Genomic DNA, 19,017 nt, shown 5'->3' on the forward strand with positions numbered 1-19,017 from the left:
GGGTAGATTAACCGCTCTCTGCTGTAGGGAACAATTTCTCTGAACGTAACCATTCGGTCCCGCGCGTGACCGCGATGCAGAACAGAGGGCTGGTCGGGATTGGAAGACTGTGGAGAAGGATGATGCGCCCGGTGTTCGAGAGCTCGGGTGGCATCGTGGGTGGCTTCGTTTCCAGCCAGACCTGAGTGACCAGGGACCCAGACGATCTGGACGCGGCGTTGCCTTGAAGAAGTGCCAGAGAGTACCTTCTGCGCTTGGGGTGCTATCAGTCCTCTTGTGTAGCTGAGAATGGGCGTTTTTGAGTCGCTGATGAGGCAGTGTGCATTGGTAGCTGCGTAGGCCAAAGCGATGGCCGTCTCTTCTTCTTCGGGTTGCATGGTGAGTATTGATGCGGCCGCAGCGAGGCGGCACTGCGAGCCCGCTACTGCGACGACCGCCATGGGGTTTTGGTTGGGGTATTCCGCTGTGTCCACGTAGGCTGCGTCAGCGGCTTGGTCGTAGCGCTTTTGTAGTTGTTTAGTTCTTTTTGCACGTCGCTCCGGATTGTGTCCAGGGCGCATACTGCGAGGTATGGGCGGGATAACTAGCTGACCACGAATGCTTGGAGGTATGGGTAATTTTGGTGCGAATTGGGTGGTATAGGTTGTGCCAAGGGTGCCTAGAATGTGCCTGCCCGTGGTGGAATTCGCCAGTCGTTCGTATTGGCTAATACGCTGCGCTTCAATAAGCTCGTGTATGGTGTTGTAATTGCCGAGGGCGTCCAGTTTCTCGTTAGAGGTGGAGATGGGAAGATGTAGGGCTTGTTTATAGGCCCTCTTGATCATGGTATTGTGTTTGAGCGTGTCAGTGGCATTGAGGCTGAGGTACGGGGCGAGATAGGTGATCCTGCTCAGGACGTAGGTGGTTATCAGGCGTATAAGGTGCTTTTCTTTCATGCCATGATGTTGATTTGCGATGCGTGCTATGAGGCGAGTGGTTTGGTGTACATGAGTCTCTAATTGCTTCAGTAGCTCCGTATTTCTGCCGTTTTGTTGGATGCGTAAGCCAAGGATACGGATGCTAGGTACTGTAGTTATGCGTTGCTGGTGCACATGGAGTTCTATCTCGGGCGGGGGAGGGTCTGGACGTCGACCTCCCCGATTAAGATTGTACAGAAGGAGCTCCGATTTTCAAAAGGCCCGCCAGATGTCAGCTCCTGCAAACATTCAAGACATCTCAGAATGGGTTCAGAAACTAGACTCAGACCCCCCTCCCCGAAACCGCTTTCACGACGGTTGATTTCAAGCTTCTACACATGTGGGAAGCCAAACAGTCTCTCCTCAAACGGTGGAAGAGGCCACGGCACAACCGAAGACTAAGACTCAGAATTGCCAAATTAGACCTCCAGATCCAGGAGCACGCCCAACAACTGGCCTGCCAGCAGTGGGGCCAGATATGTGAAAGCATGCATGACAACCTCGATAACAAGCGCACATGGCACATCTTGCGACACTTATTAGACCCTGCCACATCGCGCACACAACACCAACCACAGCATGAACAAACTACTACATGCACACGAAAACAACCTCAACGGACTCTTCGACGGCCTCCGCCATAAACATCTGCCTCCCGCTCAGAAGTATGACATGCCAATGTACACTGACGAACCCGACGAGCTACTAAGCGCCGCAATCACGGAAGCAGAGGTTTGCCATGCTCTCGCCACCGAGCGCACTATGTCAGCACCAGGCCCCGACATTATTAACAATAAAATACTCCGCAAGCTAGACGACAACCCCGTCGCAGCCATCACGGCGTACTTCAATCACTGTATTGGCACTGGCACCCTCCCTAGTTCGTGGAAAGATGCCAGGGTAATTTTTATCCCAAACCCAAACAAACCACTCAACATTTCTAATCTCAGGCCTAGATCACTAACCTCTTGTCTAGGTGAAACACTGAAACACGTAATCCTCGGCGGACTCAGTAAATACATGGAAGACAACAATTTTATCCATCAGAAATGGTAGGTTTTCGGAAATCTCTCTCTTGCGAATATATTGTTACGTAGGAAGACGCAGAAGAAAAACTATATACAAGTATATTTACAACGAAATACGCCGCACTTGTCCAAGAGGCAACAGCCCACGCTAGCCTCTAATCGTCGTCGTCGGCTTCACCCTGCTCGCTTCTTTGTCATCGTAAATAATGTTCCGTAGCACTACCCCTGGCGGCAAAAGCACCGTCCCGGAGTGACTAAATGCCGGACTCGGAAGCAGTGTAGTAGGCCTTGAGCCTACTGACGTGCGCAACATCACTAGATGCTAGACTAGAGGACGAGGTTGAACGCACAGGAGCAATTTCGAACGTCACAGGCGTCATCTGGCGCAGCCCGCGGTAGGGCCCTGTGTATAGCGAAATGAGCTTCTCGGAAAGTCCGACGTGACGAGACGGCGACCGCAGGAGCACGAGCGCACCAGGCGGAAACTGTACGTCACGATGGCGGCCGTTGTACTGACGCTGCTGAGTGGCTTGCGAGGCCGTCAGTCAAGTAAGGGCAAGCTGGCGTGCATGGTCGGCGAGGGCGATGGCGTCGCGCGCATACTCGCTTGTTGAGACCGCAGCAGGAGGAAGTTCCATGTTCAGGGGCGATGTCGGTTCGCGACCGTACAATAGATAAAATGGAGAAAATCCAGCGGTGTCATGCCGGCAAGAATTACATGCAAACGCGACGTAAGGAAGGGCAATGTCCCAGTCGTGGTGGTCCTTGGAAACATACTTGGGCAGCATATCGGTAAGAGTACGGTTTAACCGCTCTGTCAGGTCATTGATTTGAGAATTGTATTAGGTAGTCATCTTGTGTTGAATGGAGCAGGAACGCACAATGTCGGCGATAACTTTCGAGAGGGAGTTACGCCCACGGTCAGTAAGCAGCTGTCGCGGGGCGCCAGGAAGCAAAATAATGTCACGCAAGAGGAAGTCTGCGACGTCAGTGGCGCAACTGGTAGGGAGAGCCCGTGTGATAGCGTATCGGGTGGCGTAATCAGTTGCGACGGCTACCCATTTGTTCCCGGAGGATGACGTGGGAAAGGGACCGAGGAGGTCTAAGACAACATGAAAGAACGGTTCCACAGGGACGGTGATCGGCTGGAGATGACTGGCAGGTAGCACCTGAGGTGTTTTCCGACGCTGGCAGGCCTCACAGGCAGCAACATAGCGTCGGACGGAGCGATCGAGACCAGGCCAATAGAAGCGGTGGCGGACGCGGTCGTAAGTGCGGGTTACCCCAAGATGTCCTGCGGTGGGTGCGTCAAGCATCTCAAGGAGCACGGTCTGTCGTAGATGTTTTGTCACGACAAGAAAATCAGATCCGTCAGGGAGGAAGTTCCTTCGGTACAGAATACCGCCCTGGAGGACATATTGGCGAACGGATGCGTCGGTATGTGTAGAGCGCAGACGCTCGATGAGTGCTCGCAACGATAGGTCTCGGTACTGCTCATCGGTGATGTTAGCGAAGGCAGACACAGAGAAAATGCCGTTGGCGGTACTACTGTCGGCGTCGTGAGGCTCGTCTACCGGGTAGCGAGACAGGCAGTCAGCGTCCTTCTGTAGTTGGCCAGATTTGTAGGTGACAGAGTACGAATATTGTTCGAGGCGTAAGGCCCTGCGACCAAGTCTTGCTGTAGGATCTTTCAGGGAGGACAACCAGCAAAGCGCGTGATGGTCTGTGACAACGGAAAAGGGTCGGCCATATAAGTATGGGCGAACTTCGCAACCGCCCAAACTAGGGCCAGAAACTCACGCTGAGTGATGAAATAGTTGCGCTCCGCGGGCGAGAGGAGCCTGCTGGCGTAAGCGATAACACGGTCGTGGCCGCGCTGGCGTTGTACCAATACTGCGCCCATTCCGTGACCGCTGGCATCAGTACGGACTTCGGTAGGCGCAGAAGGATCGAAATAGACCAGAACGGGAGGCGTCGTGAGAAGGTCGATTAGATGCGCGAATGCAGTGGCCTCGTTATTGCCCCACTGGAAACGGGCGTCTTTCTTGAAAAGCTCGGTTAGTGGTGGTGCTATGGCCGCGAAATTTTCCCCGAAACGGCGGAAGTACGAACAAAGGCCGATGAAGCTGCGCACATCCTTGACATACTTTGGAACAGGGAAGTGCGTAAGCACATGGATCTTGCCTGGGCCCGGTTGCACTCCATTCGCGTCAACGAGATGTCGAAGGACGGTAATCTGGCGACGGCCTAATTGACACTTCGATGCATTGAGTTGCAGACCGGCTCGACGAAAAACGTCCAGGGCTGCTGAGAGGCGCTCGCAGTGCGTAGCGAACGTTGGGGAGAATACTATAACGTCGTCCAAGTAGCACAGGCTCATGGACCACTTGAAACCGTGAAGAAGGGAGTCCCTCATGCGTTCGAAAGTGGCAGGAGCTTTACTTAGACCGAACGGCATGACTTTGAATTGATAAAGACCGTCGGGTGTTACAAAAGCAGTCTTCTCGCGGTCGAGATCGTCCACGGCAATCTGCCAGTAGCCGGAGCGAGGGTCAATAGAGGAGAAATAGCGAGCACCGCGGAGGCAGACAAGGGCATCATCAATCCGAGGTAGGGGATACACGTCCTTTCTGGTAACCCTGTTAAGCTGCAAATAACCCACAAAAAAGCGCCATGAGCCATCCTTAGTTTTTACCAGGACAACAGGTGACGCTCATGGACTATATGACGGTTCAGTAATGTTCTTGGCAAGCATTTTGCGAACTTCAGCGTGAATAACTTGACGCTCAGCCGGTGACACTCGAAAAGGAACGACACGAAGTCGACGTAAGTCAGTGCCGAAGGTGGCAAGCGAACGAAGTCGACGGAACTGAGGCGACTGGGGTGTGGTTCAGCGGGATCCAGAACGGGCAGGTCAAGGCGGAGAGTACTGGTGGAATAATCGAAGAGAGCAGAATGTGTGGAGAGGAAGTCTAAGCCGAGGATGATGTCGTGGGGACAGTGGGCGATGACTGTGAATAGCACGATAGTGGAGCGATCGGCGAAGGAGACGCGGGCGGCACACATACCAATTACGGGAGCTGTTCCGCCATTGGCGACACGGACAACAGGCGTCGTGGCCGGCATGATTATTTTCCTCAGCCGGTTACGAAGGTCAGCACTCATTACCGACAAATGCGCCCCAGTGTCTATAAGAGCCGATACACAAACACTGTCGACTTGCACTTTTTTTTGATGCGAGGATAAATGCCTCAGGGCATACAAGAGTATAGGATGGGGGTGAATGAGAATGATTAAATGAATGAAAATAGATTTGCTGACCTAATGAAGTCCAAGAGGGATCGATAATGCGGTCCCTGCGTCCGTGCAGTGTAATGGCTCAGATTATGCGGCGAGAGTCCCGCTGCTGCGAGGTGCCGGAGCCTCGTCGGTTTCAGTGCAGGGCAAACCCACAGCAGGTGCTGGATGTCGGCTTCAACGTTTCGCGACTTGCAGAGTGGATACTCTGGACGAGGATATAGCCGACGAAAGTGCGGCCACTTCCTAGTCACGGCAGGAGTGAGGGCTACTCCGACCCGGATCCTCCGAAGCGCAACCTCCTCTGCACGGGTAAGACCGCGGGGGAGGTATACCGCACACGGAGGTATAAGAGCACGTGTGCGGCGCCGGAGGTGCTCCTTTCTTTTTAACAGGAGGGTGGCATCATCTAGGTGAAAGAGTTGAGGCAGTGACGATGGAGAGGTCGCTAGACGGGTCGCAGAATTCGCACGGCTTTGGAAGCTTAGAAGGTCGCGTGGGATCCTTGCACTTCAAGAAGGTTCAGATGAGTGGGAAATGTCAGTGGAGGATTTGGGGCGTAGGGAGCAATGCAGCGTCACCTCGAGGTGCTGCATCGTCTAGTTTTCCGGCTGGGAGCGGCGTCCGAAGGGGGTTGGCGAATAGGAGCGACGAGGTTGGGGGAGCGAGATTGTCGTCGTTGGGGCGAAGGCAAACGAGAATAGGGGCGGTTCGGCGCAGGAGAATCAGTGGCGGCATTATCGGAGCGTTCGGCATAGGGACGAGAAGGGCTACCTGGGGAGCGAGAGTAGGCAGTATAAGTAGACCGGTTCGGGGAACTCCAGCGACTACGACAGTGCCGCGAAATGTGCCCGATTCGATGGAACTGAAAACAAATGGGCTTGTCGTCAGCAGTGCGCCATTCAGACGGGTCGCGGAAACGTGGTGGATAAGAAGATGCGGGACGGGCGGAATGGAAGAAGCCGGGTAGATGTCAGGGCGATGGGCCGAGCAGATGGTGTGAAGACCCATGTTGGCGAACTCCTGGCGTACAACTGCCTGGATATGGGAAACCGTTAGTGCAGGTGTGTTGGAGGGGCTGGAGTCGAAAGCAGTCGGATAGCCGGACGATTCTGGTAACATCACCAGTGCTGTTGGGACGAGGACCGTCGGCACAGGAAGATGTCGCTGGGGTTCTGGGCAGACGGGCAAACTGCTGGTCGATACGTCGGCTTTTAGCGAGTTCCAGGCGGCGGCATTCTTATATAACTGCATCCACCGTCGCCACGTTGTTGAAAACGAGCAAGTTGAAGGCGTCATCGGCAATGCCTTTGAGGATGTGGGAAACCTTGTCGGACTCAGTCATATGTGCGTCAACTTTGCGGCACAGAGCCGAGACGTCCTGAATGTGCGTGACGTAGGGCTCCGTTGGCGTCTGCACACGGCAGGATAACGCCTTCTGCGCGGCAAGTTGGTGACCGTAGGGGTTGCCGAACAAGTTCCCGAGCTTTCGCTTAAGCGATTCCCAACTGGTGAGCTCATCTTCGTGTGTCCGAAACCAAACTCGAGGTGTGCGACCGAAGTAGAGGACTACGTTCGCGAGCATGATAGTGGGCTCCCACCGGTTATTGCGGCTGACGTGTTCGTAAAGGCTGATCCAGTCCTCGACGTCTTCCCCATCTTTGCCTGAGAATGCGCCCGGATCACGGGAGCGGGAAGAGTGATGTAGGTCATCGAAGTGGCAGCAGGTGTCGGAGCCCGCGGAGTCGAGTTGTCGTCGCCGGGAGCCAAGAAGGAAGGCTCGACGTACCGTCCACTGCGAAGGTCTGTGACGAGGTACAGGGAACGTCCACCTCCACCAGATATGTTACGTAGGAACACGCAGACGAAAAACTACATACAAGTACATTCACAATGAAATATACCACATTTGGCCAAGAGGCGACAGCCCACGCTAGCTTCTAATCGTCGTCGTCGTCTTCACCCTGCTCGCCTCTTTGTCATCGTAAATGCTGTTCCGTAGTAATATCATGCTTCGAATGAAACATGACATAATTACACCCAATAGCAGTCTAGATGTGCAAGCAATTCTCAGTCTGGACCTACACGGAGCCTTCAACAACTTTTCACATTCTGCCATCCTCCGAGAGCTTAATCTCATTTAGATTGGCGGAAAGACATATGTCTACATATGTACCTTCTTAGCCAATCGTACCGTAACAACACACACAGGCACACAGCAATCGCCTTCGTACGCTTTAGGTAGCTACGGCACGCCCCAGGGCTGAATTCTGTCCCCTTTTCTTTTTAATAATTCTGTGATGCCGATGGCGCAAGCGTTGTGATCTATTCCTGATGTTAAGTTTTCACTCTATGCCGACGGCATCGCTCTTTGGACAACTGGCGGCTCCGATGGAGAGCTTCAAGACACTCTACAGGCCGCAGCAGACGCCGTCGTGGCTCATGCCGGGCCATGAATCTCACATGCTCCCCTCAAAAATCCGAGCTGCTACTTCAGCCATCCCACCGGGGCGCCGAAAAACATGTCTAGTATGCAGGTCTTCCCACACCACATCCCTGTTACTAGAGTGGACAGGCTCCGGGTGCTCGGTTTACGCATTCAAAGCAACTGGCTCAACACAAGTGCCCTATATACACTCCACATTATAGTCGATCACACCCTGCGCTTTTTAGGGCGAGTCGCCAATAAAGTTGGCACACTCAAGGAGGCCGAACTTCTCCGCCTGATCCAGGCTTTCGTTATCCGTAAGATTACATTCGCAACACCATATCTACATTTGCTTAAATCAGAATCAGATAAGATTGACACTCTTTTGCGCAAAATATATAAATTCGCTCTGGAGGTTCCCATACGTACCTCCACTGAAAGAATAATGCTCACTGGCACCTTCAAAACACTTACTGAACTCACAGAAGCCCACCTCACATCCCAATATAATAGACTTTCTAACACCGCAACACGTCGACATATTCTTCAAATTCTTTCTATCACTCCGGCCCCCATAATCAAGACTAAATTTACCATTCCACATCACACACACGAGAACCTCTGCATCCCCCCACTTCCTGAAAACTTGCACCCTGTGTACCACAAACAGCGCAGGAGGCAGCGAGCAACGGCTCTACAAAAACAATTCTCCACCTCAAAAAACGTGCTCTATGTTGATGCCGCCGAATATGGCAAAAGAACTCGTTATGCGATATCAGTAATTAACTCTCACAGCCAGGTCGCTGCGGCCGCCTCCATTCCTGGCTCTTCCTCGGAGGAGGCGGAGGAAGAGGCCATAGCCCTGGCTCTCACAATCCCAAATTCATCAGTTATCGTTAGCTACTCCAAAGTAGCCATACATAACTTCGGAGCGGGCAGGGTCTCTAAGCCAGCGCTTTCCCTCCTCTTGGCCTACACTTTCCCCCAAACTGTGGCATTAATCTGGACTCTCGCGCACATGCGGGCCTTGCCGGAAACGAGGGGGCTCATGCCAGTGTCTGAGGATTTATAGTCCAGGCTCAGGCATCAGATGTGTCGGACCTCACCAGGGAGGAGGCGCCGTTTACAGCACGGAATCGGCTTATTACCTACCGCGACCTCTGCACACACTACTGATTAGACCGTTTAACATTTCCGCCACTCATGGACAAATCCCCGTGCAGGTTTGAAGTTCTGTGGCGACAGCTGCAGACTCGCACCTTTCCCTCCCCTTACCTCCTCCACCGCATTCATCCCTCCATTTACCTTTCTCTCTCTTGTAAATTCGGCGTCTCTCCCAAAGCAGACCACATCATGTGGGGGGCTCTAAGCACCCCCTTCGCCCTTTCCTCAAGCAATTATTATTTAGTTAAGAGCTGAGTGAGGCTGCCTTGCGCAGGTCGAGGCCCGACCTTCAGGAGGCCATCCTGAAGATGGAGGGTAGAGGATAGAGAACCCTACTTCAAGTAATTCCTCCATCCACCCTCTATTCCCTTGCCCCCTTCCCTTTCATCATCATCATCATCATCATCAGCCTGGTTACGCCCACTGCAGGGCAAAGGCCTCTCCCATACTTCTCCAACAACCCCGGTCATGTACTAATTGTGGCCATGCCGTCCCTGCAAACTTCTTAATCTCATCCGCCCACCTAACTTTCTGCCGCCCCCTGCTACGCTTCCCTTCCCTTGGGATCCAGTCCGTAACCCTTAATGACCATCGGTTATCTTCCCTCCTCATTACATGTCCTGCCCATGCCCATTTCTTTTTCTTGATTTCAACTAAGATGTCATTACCTCGCGTTTGTTCCCTCACCCAATCTGCTCTTTTCTTATCCCTTAACGTTACACCTATCATTCTTCTTTCCATAGCTCGTTGTGTCGTCCTCAATTTGAGTAGAACCCTTTTCGTAAGCTTCCAGGTTTCTGCCCCGTAGGTGAGTACTGGTCAGACACAGCTATTATATACTTTTCTCTTGAGGGATAACGGCAACCTGCTGTTCATGATTTGGGACTGCCTGCCAAACGCACTCCAGCCCATTCTTATTCTTCTGATTATTTCCGTCTCATGAGCCGGATCAGCCGTCACTACCTGCCCTAAGTATATGTATTCCCTTACGACTTCCAGTGCCTCGCTGCCTATTGTAAATTGCTGTTCTCTTCCGAGACTGTTAAGCATTACTTTAGTTTTCTGCAGATTAATTTTTAGACCCACTCTTCTGCTTTGCCTCTCCAGGTCAGTGAGCATGCATTGCAATTGGTCCCCTGAGTTACTAAGCAAGGCAATATCATCAGCGAATCGCAAGTTACTAAGGTATTCTCCATTAACTTTTATCCCCAACTCTTCCCAATCCAGGTCTCTGAATACCTCCTGTAAACACGCTGTGAATAGCATTGGAGATATCGTATCTCCCTGCCTGACGCCTTTCTTTATTGGGATTTTGTTGCTTGCTTTATGGAGGACTACGGCATCCCTTTAATGAGGGATAAATAAAGTTTTTCATCATATCTGTTCTTTCATAACGATGACCACCAATCAAAACACTAAATTAGTTCATACCATTCTTCAAAATTATCTGGCACATTTGCGTCATGTACTAAACAGCTTCGCTGGTCATCCACCTTCACAGAGTGGAGTGGCTCAATAGTTATTGTATGCGCACCAGTTTAACAATCTTCCGCGTCTCTCAGAATAAAATTTTCATAATAACTGCTATAACATTTCCTGGGCCTTTTCAATCACTGTATGTCATCCCTCCTGTACATGTACTTATCATAACAACTTATCTAGTTTTGATATATTTGTAATTTCTTGTTCAAAGTAGATTTGCTCAGAATTCGTATACTTCAAAGGAGTTCCTGGTCTGGCCTACTGTACTACTTCATTTGTATTTTTTTCTTGTGGCCTAATGCTTATCTAGCGCACTGATTAATCACCAGTCCCAACTCCACTTTGTATTTTAAACATGACCAAACTTCCAAGTGAAAGTTCCTACACTCCATACGTGACGTTGTGCTTGTCATTCCACTAAGGATCTCTGCTCTATTAAGACTGCGCTTCGCTTACCTTTTAATTAGATTTTGTGTCAATGTTGTCGCATACACATGTTACCATTTGTCATCAGTAGTCATAGGTATTTCTAATTGTCTACTCTTGCTAGTTCATGTGACTGCATAGCGACTGTCAGATCGCTGGTATCAATAGGCCCTGAGAAAACCACTTGCTCTTTACTCTCAATGCTAGAGGTCCAAAGCAGGCTAATCTTGAGCCATATTGTGTTTGGGTTGACTCGGGCGTTAGCATTTAAAAAAGCTCCAATTCCAACAAGCAGAACAGCACAGTTGTCCCGGCCAAAATTGTTTCCCTGACATACTGCAATATTCAGGCGCCTAGCGGTCTGAGCAAGTGAGTATTTATTGGATTTAAATAACATGGGTCGTGTGCAGTACCCATGCTGGCGCTCAAAATTAGGTGCTCTCTATGTTTTTAGTCTGTTTCCCTGGCATATTGTGTATTGCAAGGAATATACACAGGTGGCCACTACAGAACACGGAGCATGGAATATTATAATACTAGTGAAATCACATCGCATTTAGACAAAAGATGACCTTAGAAACGAGACACACAAGGCATTGACTTCGAAACTGATTCACTGGTACAGAAAACACCAAGAAGTCTCCTGTTCTGCAGGTTGAAAAAGACAAACCAGCACAACATTATTGAAATTGCGCAGAAAAGCAATTTCTTTGTCTAGTAATGCATTAAGGGAGGGGGGGAGCGTATTGACAAAGTTCTCTGCTACTAGGTCTGCCATATCTACTTCAATTGTTTCTCTCGTAAGTTGTTCTTCTACCCTACCTCTAATGCTGCACCTGTGATACAATAGAATGCAACCACAATGTGTGCATTGATAACTTTTCTCTTTTATACCTGTCGATGGCATACTTGTGCAAAAGGTTACAGCAGCTGGCCGGGAGTCGAAGACCGCTGTCTCAGATATCTGCTGCAACATTAAGTCATTTAACTGTCTGAGCAAGTGAGAAACTGCAGTATTTAAGGAACTTAAGCAAGGCAACCATTGTAGTTTTACAGCTGATCCCTGCTACAAGCTCATAAAAACACTGGCGCTGCATATTTGCTGCACTGAAATCGAAGTTTTTTGCTGAAGTAAGCAGTGCACTGTGATTTTTCATTCCTGTAATTCTGGGGAGGGAATCGTTGAACTAATACTTGATTCTGACGTAGGTAGAGAGGTACCCTATGTGCACAGTTGGCAGCAAATTGAAGTTGATACTGTTCCCAAGTCAGTTATGGAACCCATCATTCTGAAAGCTCGAACCCTTCAAAGCAGCATTGCACATGGCACATTTTAACTTGCATTATCTAGAGAGTAGCGCCCCTTCCTCGACCTCTTGGCAGGTTACTCATTTGCTGAGCATCTCGCCGACACATTCCTCGAACCGCTTGTAAGTCATGCTCGATGTCTGGCAATGCCGCTTGATTGTATACGCATTTTACGTACCCGCCATCTTACTGCTGCAGTTGCCTTCAAAGTCAGGATTAACTCTGTTGCATAACGTCCGCTCTGTACACGGTCCATCTCACCCTGAGGCCCCACAGGATCTCTTGGTATGCAAGATTGTGTTCTTCCATGGCATGCAATTGCCGCAGCCGTACCTCAAGGCTTTGGTACGCATCTTCTGAAGGCTGCACAAAACTTGTTAAAACAAAGTAAATTATTCCCACCTACATAATCTGCATATTTGTTTGGCGACATTTATATGTAGGCAAGGGCCTCGGTCATGGAGGTAAGCAGAAGTAATAAGGAGTTATTTTTAACCGATGTGCGTGGTTATACACTATCAACGCTAGATCAACTATTGCGCAAAAGATTCCATTTGCTATTCGTGCCACTTCGGTAAGCCCTAACAGATAATACGTCTGCTCTACAGCGAACAGTTGCCTTGCATCTGTTTCATTTTCTTTACCGAGCGTAAGGTGCGCTTTCTTACGGGAATGGGCATTTTCTGCTTATCTGATCCGCCGCCTGCGCATGGCATCGATAATTGTGAAAACATTGCTGCAGGGAAACCGTATACAGCGAACTTCGTGCGGCTTTCTTCGACATGTCTTGAGGATTTGAGACAAATTAAAATTGCTTCTGTCTAGAGCTTCTCACTATACTATTTCACTGGTCCCGGAGATTTGCGACTAATTGTAGAAGTTATATGCTAATATAAATTGGATGGCCTCTCTGCTTGCTTCGTTTTGTCAGGGGATTCCTCTGAGGTCTCTTGTTAAAATGATTTTATCACACTGCTAGAGCGCCATGTTTTTGCACCTGTGCTTATAGAATTATGAGCGCACTTCAGCATTTCATTTGCCTTGTTTGAATAGATGTTGCTTGCAAAATTAGTCTGCACCCGATGCCAATAACAGACGACGTGTTTGTATATTGACAAGATGAACGGTCATCTGTCAGGAGTTCGCTAGTGTTGCTGCTTCCATATTATTGGATGACGACCAACTTGATCGTATAGAAAACCAGCTGTTGGATGAATGGCGAGAGCAGCACAAGCCGGACAATAAAGAAATTCCAAAGCAACATGTAATCAATATATTTGGAAAAAGCACCTTCTCTGGGTCAATCCAAATTTTATATTCTAAGCTCCAGCAAAGACCGTACATTCCCAATCAGCGCGGATGCGTCAAGCATCGAGCGTTTTGGGCGTGGGGCGCGAAGCTGCCGAGGGCGCGCTGCATGTGTAAAATTTATTACAGGGCTCCACATCCGTGTCCACTCTGCCAACCAAGTGTGACGGAAATCACCTCGCTTCTTTGCGAAGAAAGAGAAACAAATAATATAATTCGATGTAAAACTAAGCATTTCCTTCCATGAACCGCGCAAGCGTCTTTCTGTCCATCACAATCAGTTACACTGCTGTGATGCACCGGACAGAGTGCCACCCCTTTCGGCGGCCGCCCGAGTCACACAGAGTGTGCAGATCTTACGCCATCAAACCCCCTGGCAGGAGCAGCCAGTGCTTTTCCGCCACCTGCCAAGCAATTAAAGTTAACAAATCCCCGTGCGTACTGACCTTAGAGCCACTGCCCGTGCAGACAGACCTCAAAAACCCGCGAGTGCGCCTGTTGATCGGACAGCATCCCGCGCTTTTGAAGAGGCGATGGATCCAACCAACAGTTCTCTGGCACCTCAGGCGCCCAAGAAATGGTGCAGCTCTCTAATGCACGCTGCCACAAAAGACACGTCACATATCATGGCACCCAGGATAGGTCTCGTGAACTACGGTAATTCAGCTCTCTTAGAAGCACAGCGCAAAGCAATTCCAGCATAGATACACAGATCACTTCACATTCTTGATGACATTAAGCAACTCGTACATAAGCTTAATCCAAGGGTGCTGTGTGTTGAAGAGACATGCCAGTCCTACACACAAAGGCTTTATGCCGTGATATGCCATTTACCGCAAAAACAGCAACAACTCTCTCGCCTCGTCGGGTGATCTGGCCATAGTAGTAGGAACGGCTGTCGCCTGCAAGCATTTACCGCTGCAAACGCCCTTTGAGGCAGTTGCAGTCAGAGCAGTGTTTGATTAGCTGATCACCATTGATTATTTGTGCATGCATCCCACCTATCAACGTTCAGAACACATTAACAGAGCTTTGTCACAGGAGCTTTCCCGGTGTTTATATTGTAGTAGGAGATTTAAATGCACATAACAGCCTTTCGGGAGATGTTCGTTGTGATGCGAGAGGGTGCTTACTAATTTTCCTTTTCCCTAGGGTTGAGGATTAGGCGAGTTGGTATCGCATTCTAAAACTGGCACAGAGCAACATGGAAAGAAAAAAAAAGCAAGCCGAGCTGGCCAGAAGAAGCAATGGAGCTAATTTGACAGCGCTTTGTTCCTTCTACAGGCCAGCTCCCCTTGTTTTTTTTTTCTTTCCATGGTCCTTTTCCCCACAGGTACATGCTTACTACATAAGAAAGAGACTAAGTTCTACAGCTTCGCAGACAGAACATTTTCTTCTCCAGATATAACTGTCGCATCAAGTACGCTCGCGCGTACTTGGAATGGAATATCATGAAGATTCAATGCCGAAGTGACCATTTTCCCATTGTCATAACATTAAAAAATACTTACAAAATAACAAAAAATGAGACTTGCGTCAGCCAACGCTGATTATGATTGCATGACAAAGAGGAACACTTTCTAGTGACATGGAGTAGCTGTCTCCATACTTGCTTATTCAATACTTTGTGCAAGTATTGTTCCTCATGATTGTATACATTTGTTTTTCAACTTTTGGCCTCCCTCTGAAAAAAGCGCTCTGGTGCGAACGATATAAAACACCAGACATGGTGTGGTATATTTATCAATTTGGATATATGCCATCATATCGGAGGCCAAGACAGGCTTGACATAGTATACTTGAAATGTACGGGAACTATGCCGGTAGCTGATACAAATATTCTATAATGACTGGCACTTGGATGTCTCGGGGATGCAGTCGTGGCCCGCACATGAGCACTCCTGTGCTCATTTCCACGCCAGGTAAGCAGATAGTGAGAAGGTTTCACAATTCGCGCTAGCAATCGACTGACACTGCTGCCCTTTATCTACTGGAAACCGATACAGCCAAAGTAGTAACGACATGCATACACGCCACAGCTAATCCACGTTGCACCTTTGTACAGCCAAGAGCACTTTATCCGCACTGTAGTTATTGCTGCACCCAAAGGCAACACAGTGGTTTCTGAACAACTTTGTGCAAACACACGACTGTCACAATGGACTCATCGTCTTCCAACTGTGGCCATACAGTTGCCATATGATCGTCTTTACTGAGTCGTCGTCATCCATTCCTTGTCATACCTCCATCGTAATGCTGGTGTGGTCATTCCATTGTCATCATTCTAGCTTCCACATCTAACTATCGTCATGCATTCGTCCTCACGCCTTCGTCGTAACACAGTCCTCGTCAGATGGTTCTTGCCATATCATGTCTAGGTCGTATTGTTGTTTTGATCACTTCAGTAACGTCATACGATAGTGGTCATACCGTGATTGTCATAGCGACTTCGAAATTTCATCGATATCTTTCCTTTTTTTGGCATTTGATCGTTATCATGCGGTCCTCACTGGATGCATCCGTTTTCACACCACCTTCATCATGACATCATGGTCGCGCCATTGTGTCAATTCAAGCTTCGTCATCAGGTTTCGTCATATTGTCGTCGTCACGTCACAATTCACTCGTCGTTTCTCTTTATCATCGTGTTGTCGTCACGCTGTCGTGATTACGTGATTTAAAAAAAATTAAGTTTTAGGTTTTTACGTGCCAAAACAACTTACTGATTATGAGGCATGCCGTAGTGCAGGACTCCGGAAATTTCCACCACCTGGGGTTCTTTAACGTGCCCCTAAATCTAAGTACACGGTGGTTCCGCCCCCATCAAATTGCGGCCGCCGTGGCCGAGATTCGATCCCGCGACCTCGTGCTCAGCAGTCCAACACCATAGCCACTGAGCAACCACAGCGGGTGCGATTATATGATCGTCGTCATTCAAGAATCGACAACTCATTGTCATTATGTCATGGTTATTATACCACCTTCGGCTTTCCACAGCCTCATTTCTTTTTCGGTGCAAAAGCGTCAAACGCCCACTCAGCGAAACAGCCGGCGCCAGTCATCTGTAGCTGCCAAGCGACACCTGAAATTACGTTGCCATTGGCTGCGACGTCCAGTCACGAACGCGCCTCTGCAGAGCAGAGCGGCGAACCATGCACCTTCTGCAGCGCCAGCAAGCCAGCTATTGCGTCAGGGGAGAGGGCATCGCCACGACGCCACGTCACCCTTCCTATCGAAAGCCTGTGTTCTGTGTTTGTGTTATGGGCGCATTCCTTGTCCGCGCCCATCTCTCGCCTGCCTTCAAAATAATACGTGGACAGTGGGGCTGGTTTCGGTATTGACAATAAAGCCGCCCAATGACACTGGTAGCCAAAGGAAAATTCAATAACTTTCGCACACGTGGCTCTATGTTTTCGGCGTACATAACAATAAAGTGAAGTTATACAATTAGGTGACGAAATAAAATGTGATTTTGTATTTGGCCTCTTCATTAGTTACGGCTACGGCCTTAGCTGCGACCCCTTCAGAGGAATGGACTGCGCCGTCCCTGCCGTGGCGGACTGTGCCGACTATTGGAGGGAAAGAGTGGTCCCTGATTTATAAAGGTAAGGAAAACAAGTTATTAGAGTTTGCCGATCTGCGCTTCTGTAGTTAATAATGTTCGTACAAAAAACACTTCTTGGGAAACCTCGCAAGTGTCATGAGTAATGCCAGCGCTGTCTTTTCCTCGTCGTTTGCTAGGGCGCAGGGTGGCCTGTGACGTTACGCAGCGAAATTTGCACCCTGTGCGCCAAGAAACCACGTGCTTGACAGTTTTGCATATCGCTTGCTCGTCTTTGGTGGGCGATGTTTCCCATTATAGGCTAAGCTAAAGAGCCGAACAGTTCTCGCTGACAATTAGCGAATTCACGTTCGTAAAATGTCGTGCCTCGCTTGGCGCGGCGGCATACGACCTGACGAAGCCAGTTCTTGCACCGCGCTGCCGTCTTCTCGCTAAGCTTGGTTTGCTACTTTATACCAGAAATTCCTCGGAAGCAATAATTCCAATGTTCAGTTCCCTAGCAGCTTTAAACTATGGGAAGTTAGGTTTGCCAGTCTTTCAATAGTTTGGCTTTACTCTTATGGGTACCTTGCAGAAAAATCAAGCGAAAGTAAATAAAACGCTCAACTGCCTAATCCTTAACAAGATGAATCAAAGCTTCCATCGATCAAGAAAACTAGCTCTAAAAGCTGACGCCTAGTATTCTCAGCCAGCTATTGAGAAACCAGCAATGTTTAACGTCTTACATGAGAATATAGCAGCACTTAAACTTGGAACTTTGTTTATTAAATTTTCGAGGCGTATGTATCCTGCAAATCCTGCAACTAATATAATCAGAACTAATCTTCATGAATGAAATGTACTGATAGTCTATGAAAACAGTGCCGTTTTTTGTCACATGCACTAATATTTTATTAATGAACAGGCTTTTCATGTCGTGTTTCCGGGAACATGAAGCGATGTCATATGGCACGCATGTGTTGCCATTGGAATTTACTTTACAGTGCAATACGACACTCAAGCATAGATGCGGCGCTGCGTATGTCCTGTGTGGATGTGCGTAGTGTCCCATGACACAACCTGCAACTTCGGTGTAAATTTGCCTACTAACCTGACAAGATGTTCTGATGACGTATCTGTCATTACAGGTTCTACACTGCCGCAGCGAGGCCAAAAGTGAAAAACATACTCACCAGAGATTGCGGGCGTCATCAACTCATCGTTTCATCAAGAGATCGTTTGCTCTAATAAATGTCGTATGGGAATTTCTGCAATACTTCTGCTATGCGTGGGTTATGCTGCACATAAATGACCTCAACCTGGATCTCAAATAACAGAGTGAGAGAAAACCCGCTGCAAAAAGAGCTCCAAAAGCTTGAAAATTAGGAAAAATTTTTCTGATGTTTTATTCTTTTTGTAATTCCCATAGGATTTAGGACTGTGTCCTCATTAACCTATCATTGCTAAATATTCGGCGTATTGCAATATTTGCATCAACATCGTGTGTATTCTTTGTGCAGACACTCATTCCTCCAACACTTGCACCCTCCTCTTCGAAGATTGCATAGCTCCCATCCATGGATCTTGTGATACTCGAATCTTCTTGAGCTTACTTCAGTAAACTTGCGCAGGTACTGATTCTACTCAACGCTCATCACTTCAGTGGTTTCATTAATATGGCAAAATTGGGAGGGGGGAGTCTCGACGAACTCACGAATAATCTTAGTAAGCAAAGAACGCATGCTGTGCCAGAAACGAGTGTTCTAGAAAACTTGAACAGTTATCGCCTCCTTATTGCGTCGACACTGAAATTCTCATGACGGACGACCTCCAGCCAATGATGAAACTTGAAATGAGAAAAGTCGCATGAAACTGAGGATATGGGCTCTGTGAAAGAAAGTGCGTATTGTACATTCAGCGCATTAAAGGAAGGTCTTGTAAACCATTCAAAGGAGACTTGTTCTGAGCAGGTTGCCCTGATGCATTGCATGCAGCCGACGTGGGTCTCTTTTAGAAAATATTTCTCTATGTCCCAAAGCTACGCGTTCAATGATTTCTTTGTGCAGCACTCTGTCCTTG

General features: G+C 48.8%; 1 long non-coding RNA gene across 1 annotated transcript; it reads left to right on the forward strand.

Annotated features, from left to right (window-relative positions):
- The first annotated feature begins 11,038 nt into the window (after window positions 1-11,038).
- On the forward strand, window positions 11,039-18,196 carry LOC142591212 (uncharacterized). Its single transcript, XR_012830391.1, has 3 exons — window positions 11,039-11,150; window positions 16,892-17,002; window positions 18,087-18,196. It is a non-coding gene; the product is annotated as an uncharacterized LOC142591212 (long non-coding RNA).
- The last annotated feature ends 821 nt before the right edge of the window (window positions 18,197-19,017 follow it).

This window comes from Dermacentor variabilis, chromosome 8, assembly GCF_050947875.1.
Source record: "Dermacentor variabilis isolate Ectoservices chromosome 8, ASM5094787v1, whole genome shotgun sequence".
NCBI classification, from domain to species: domain Eukaryota; kingdom Metazoa; phylum Arthropoda; class Arachnida; order Ixodida; family Ixodidae; genus Dermacentor; species Dermacentor variabilis.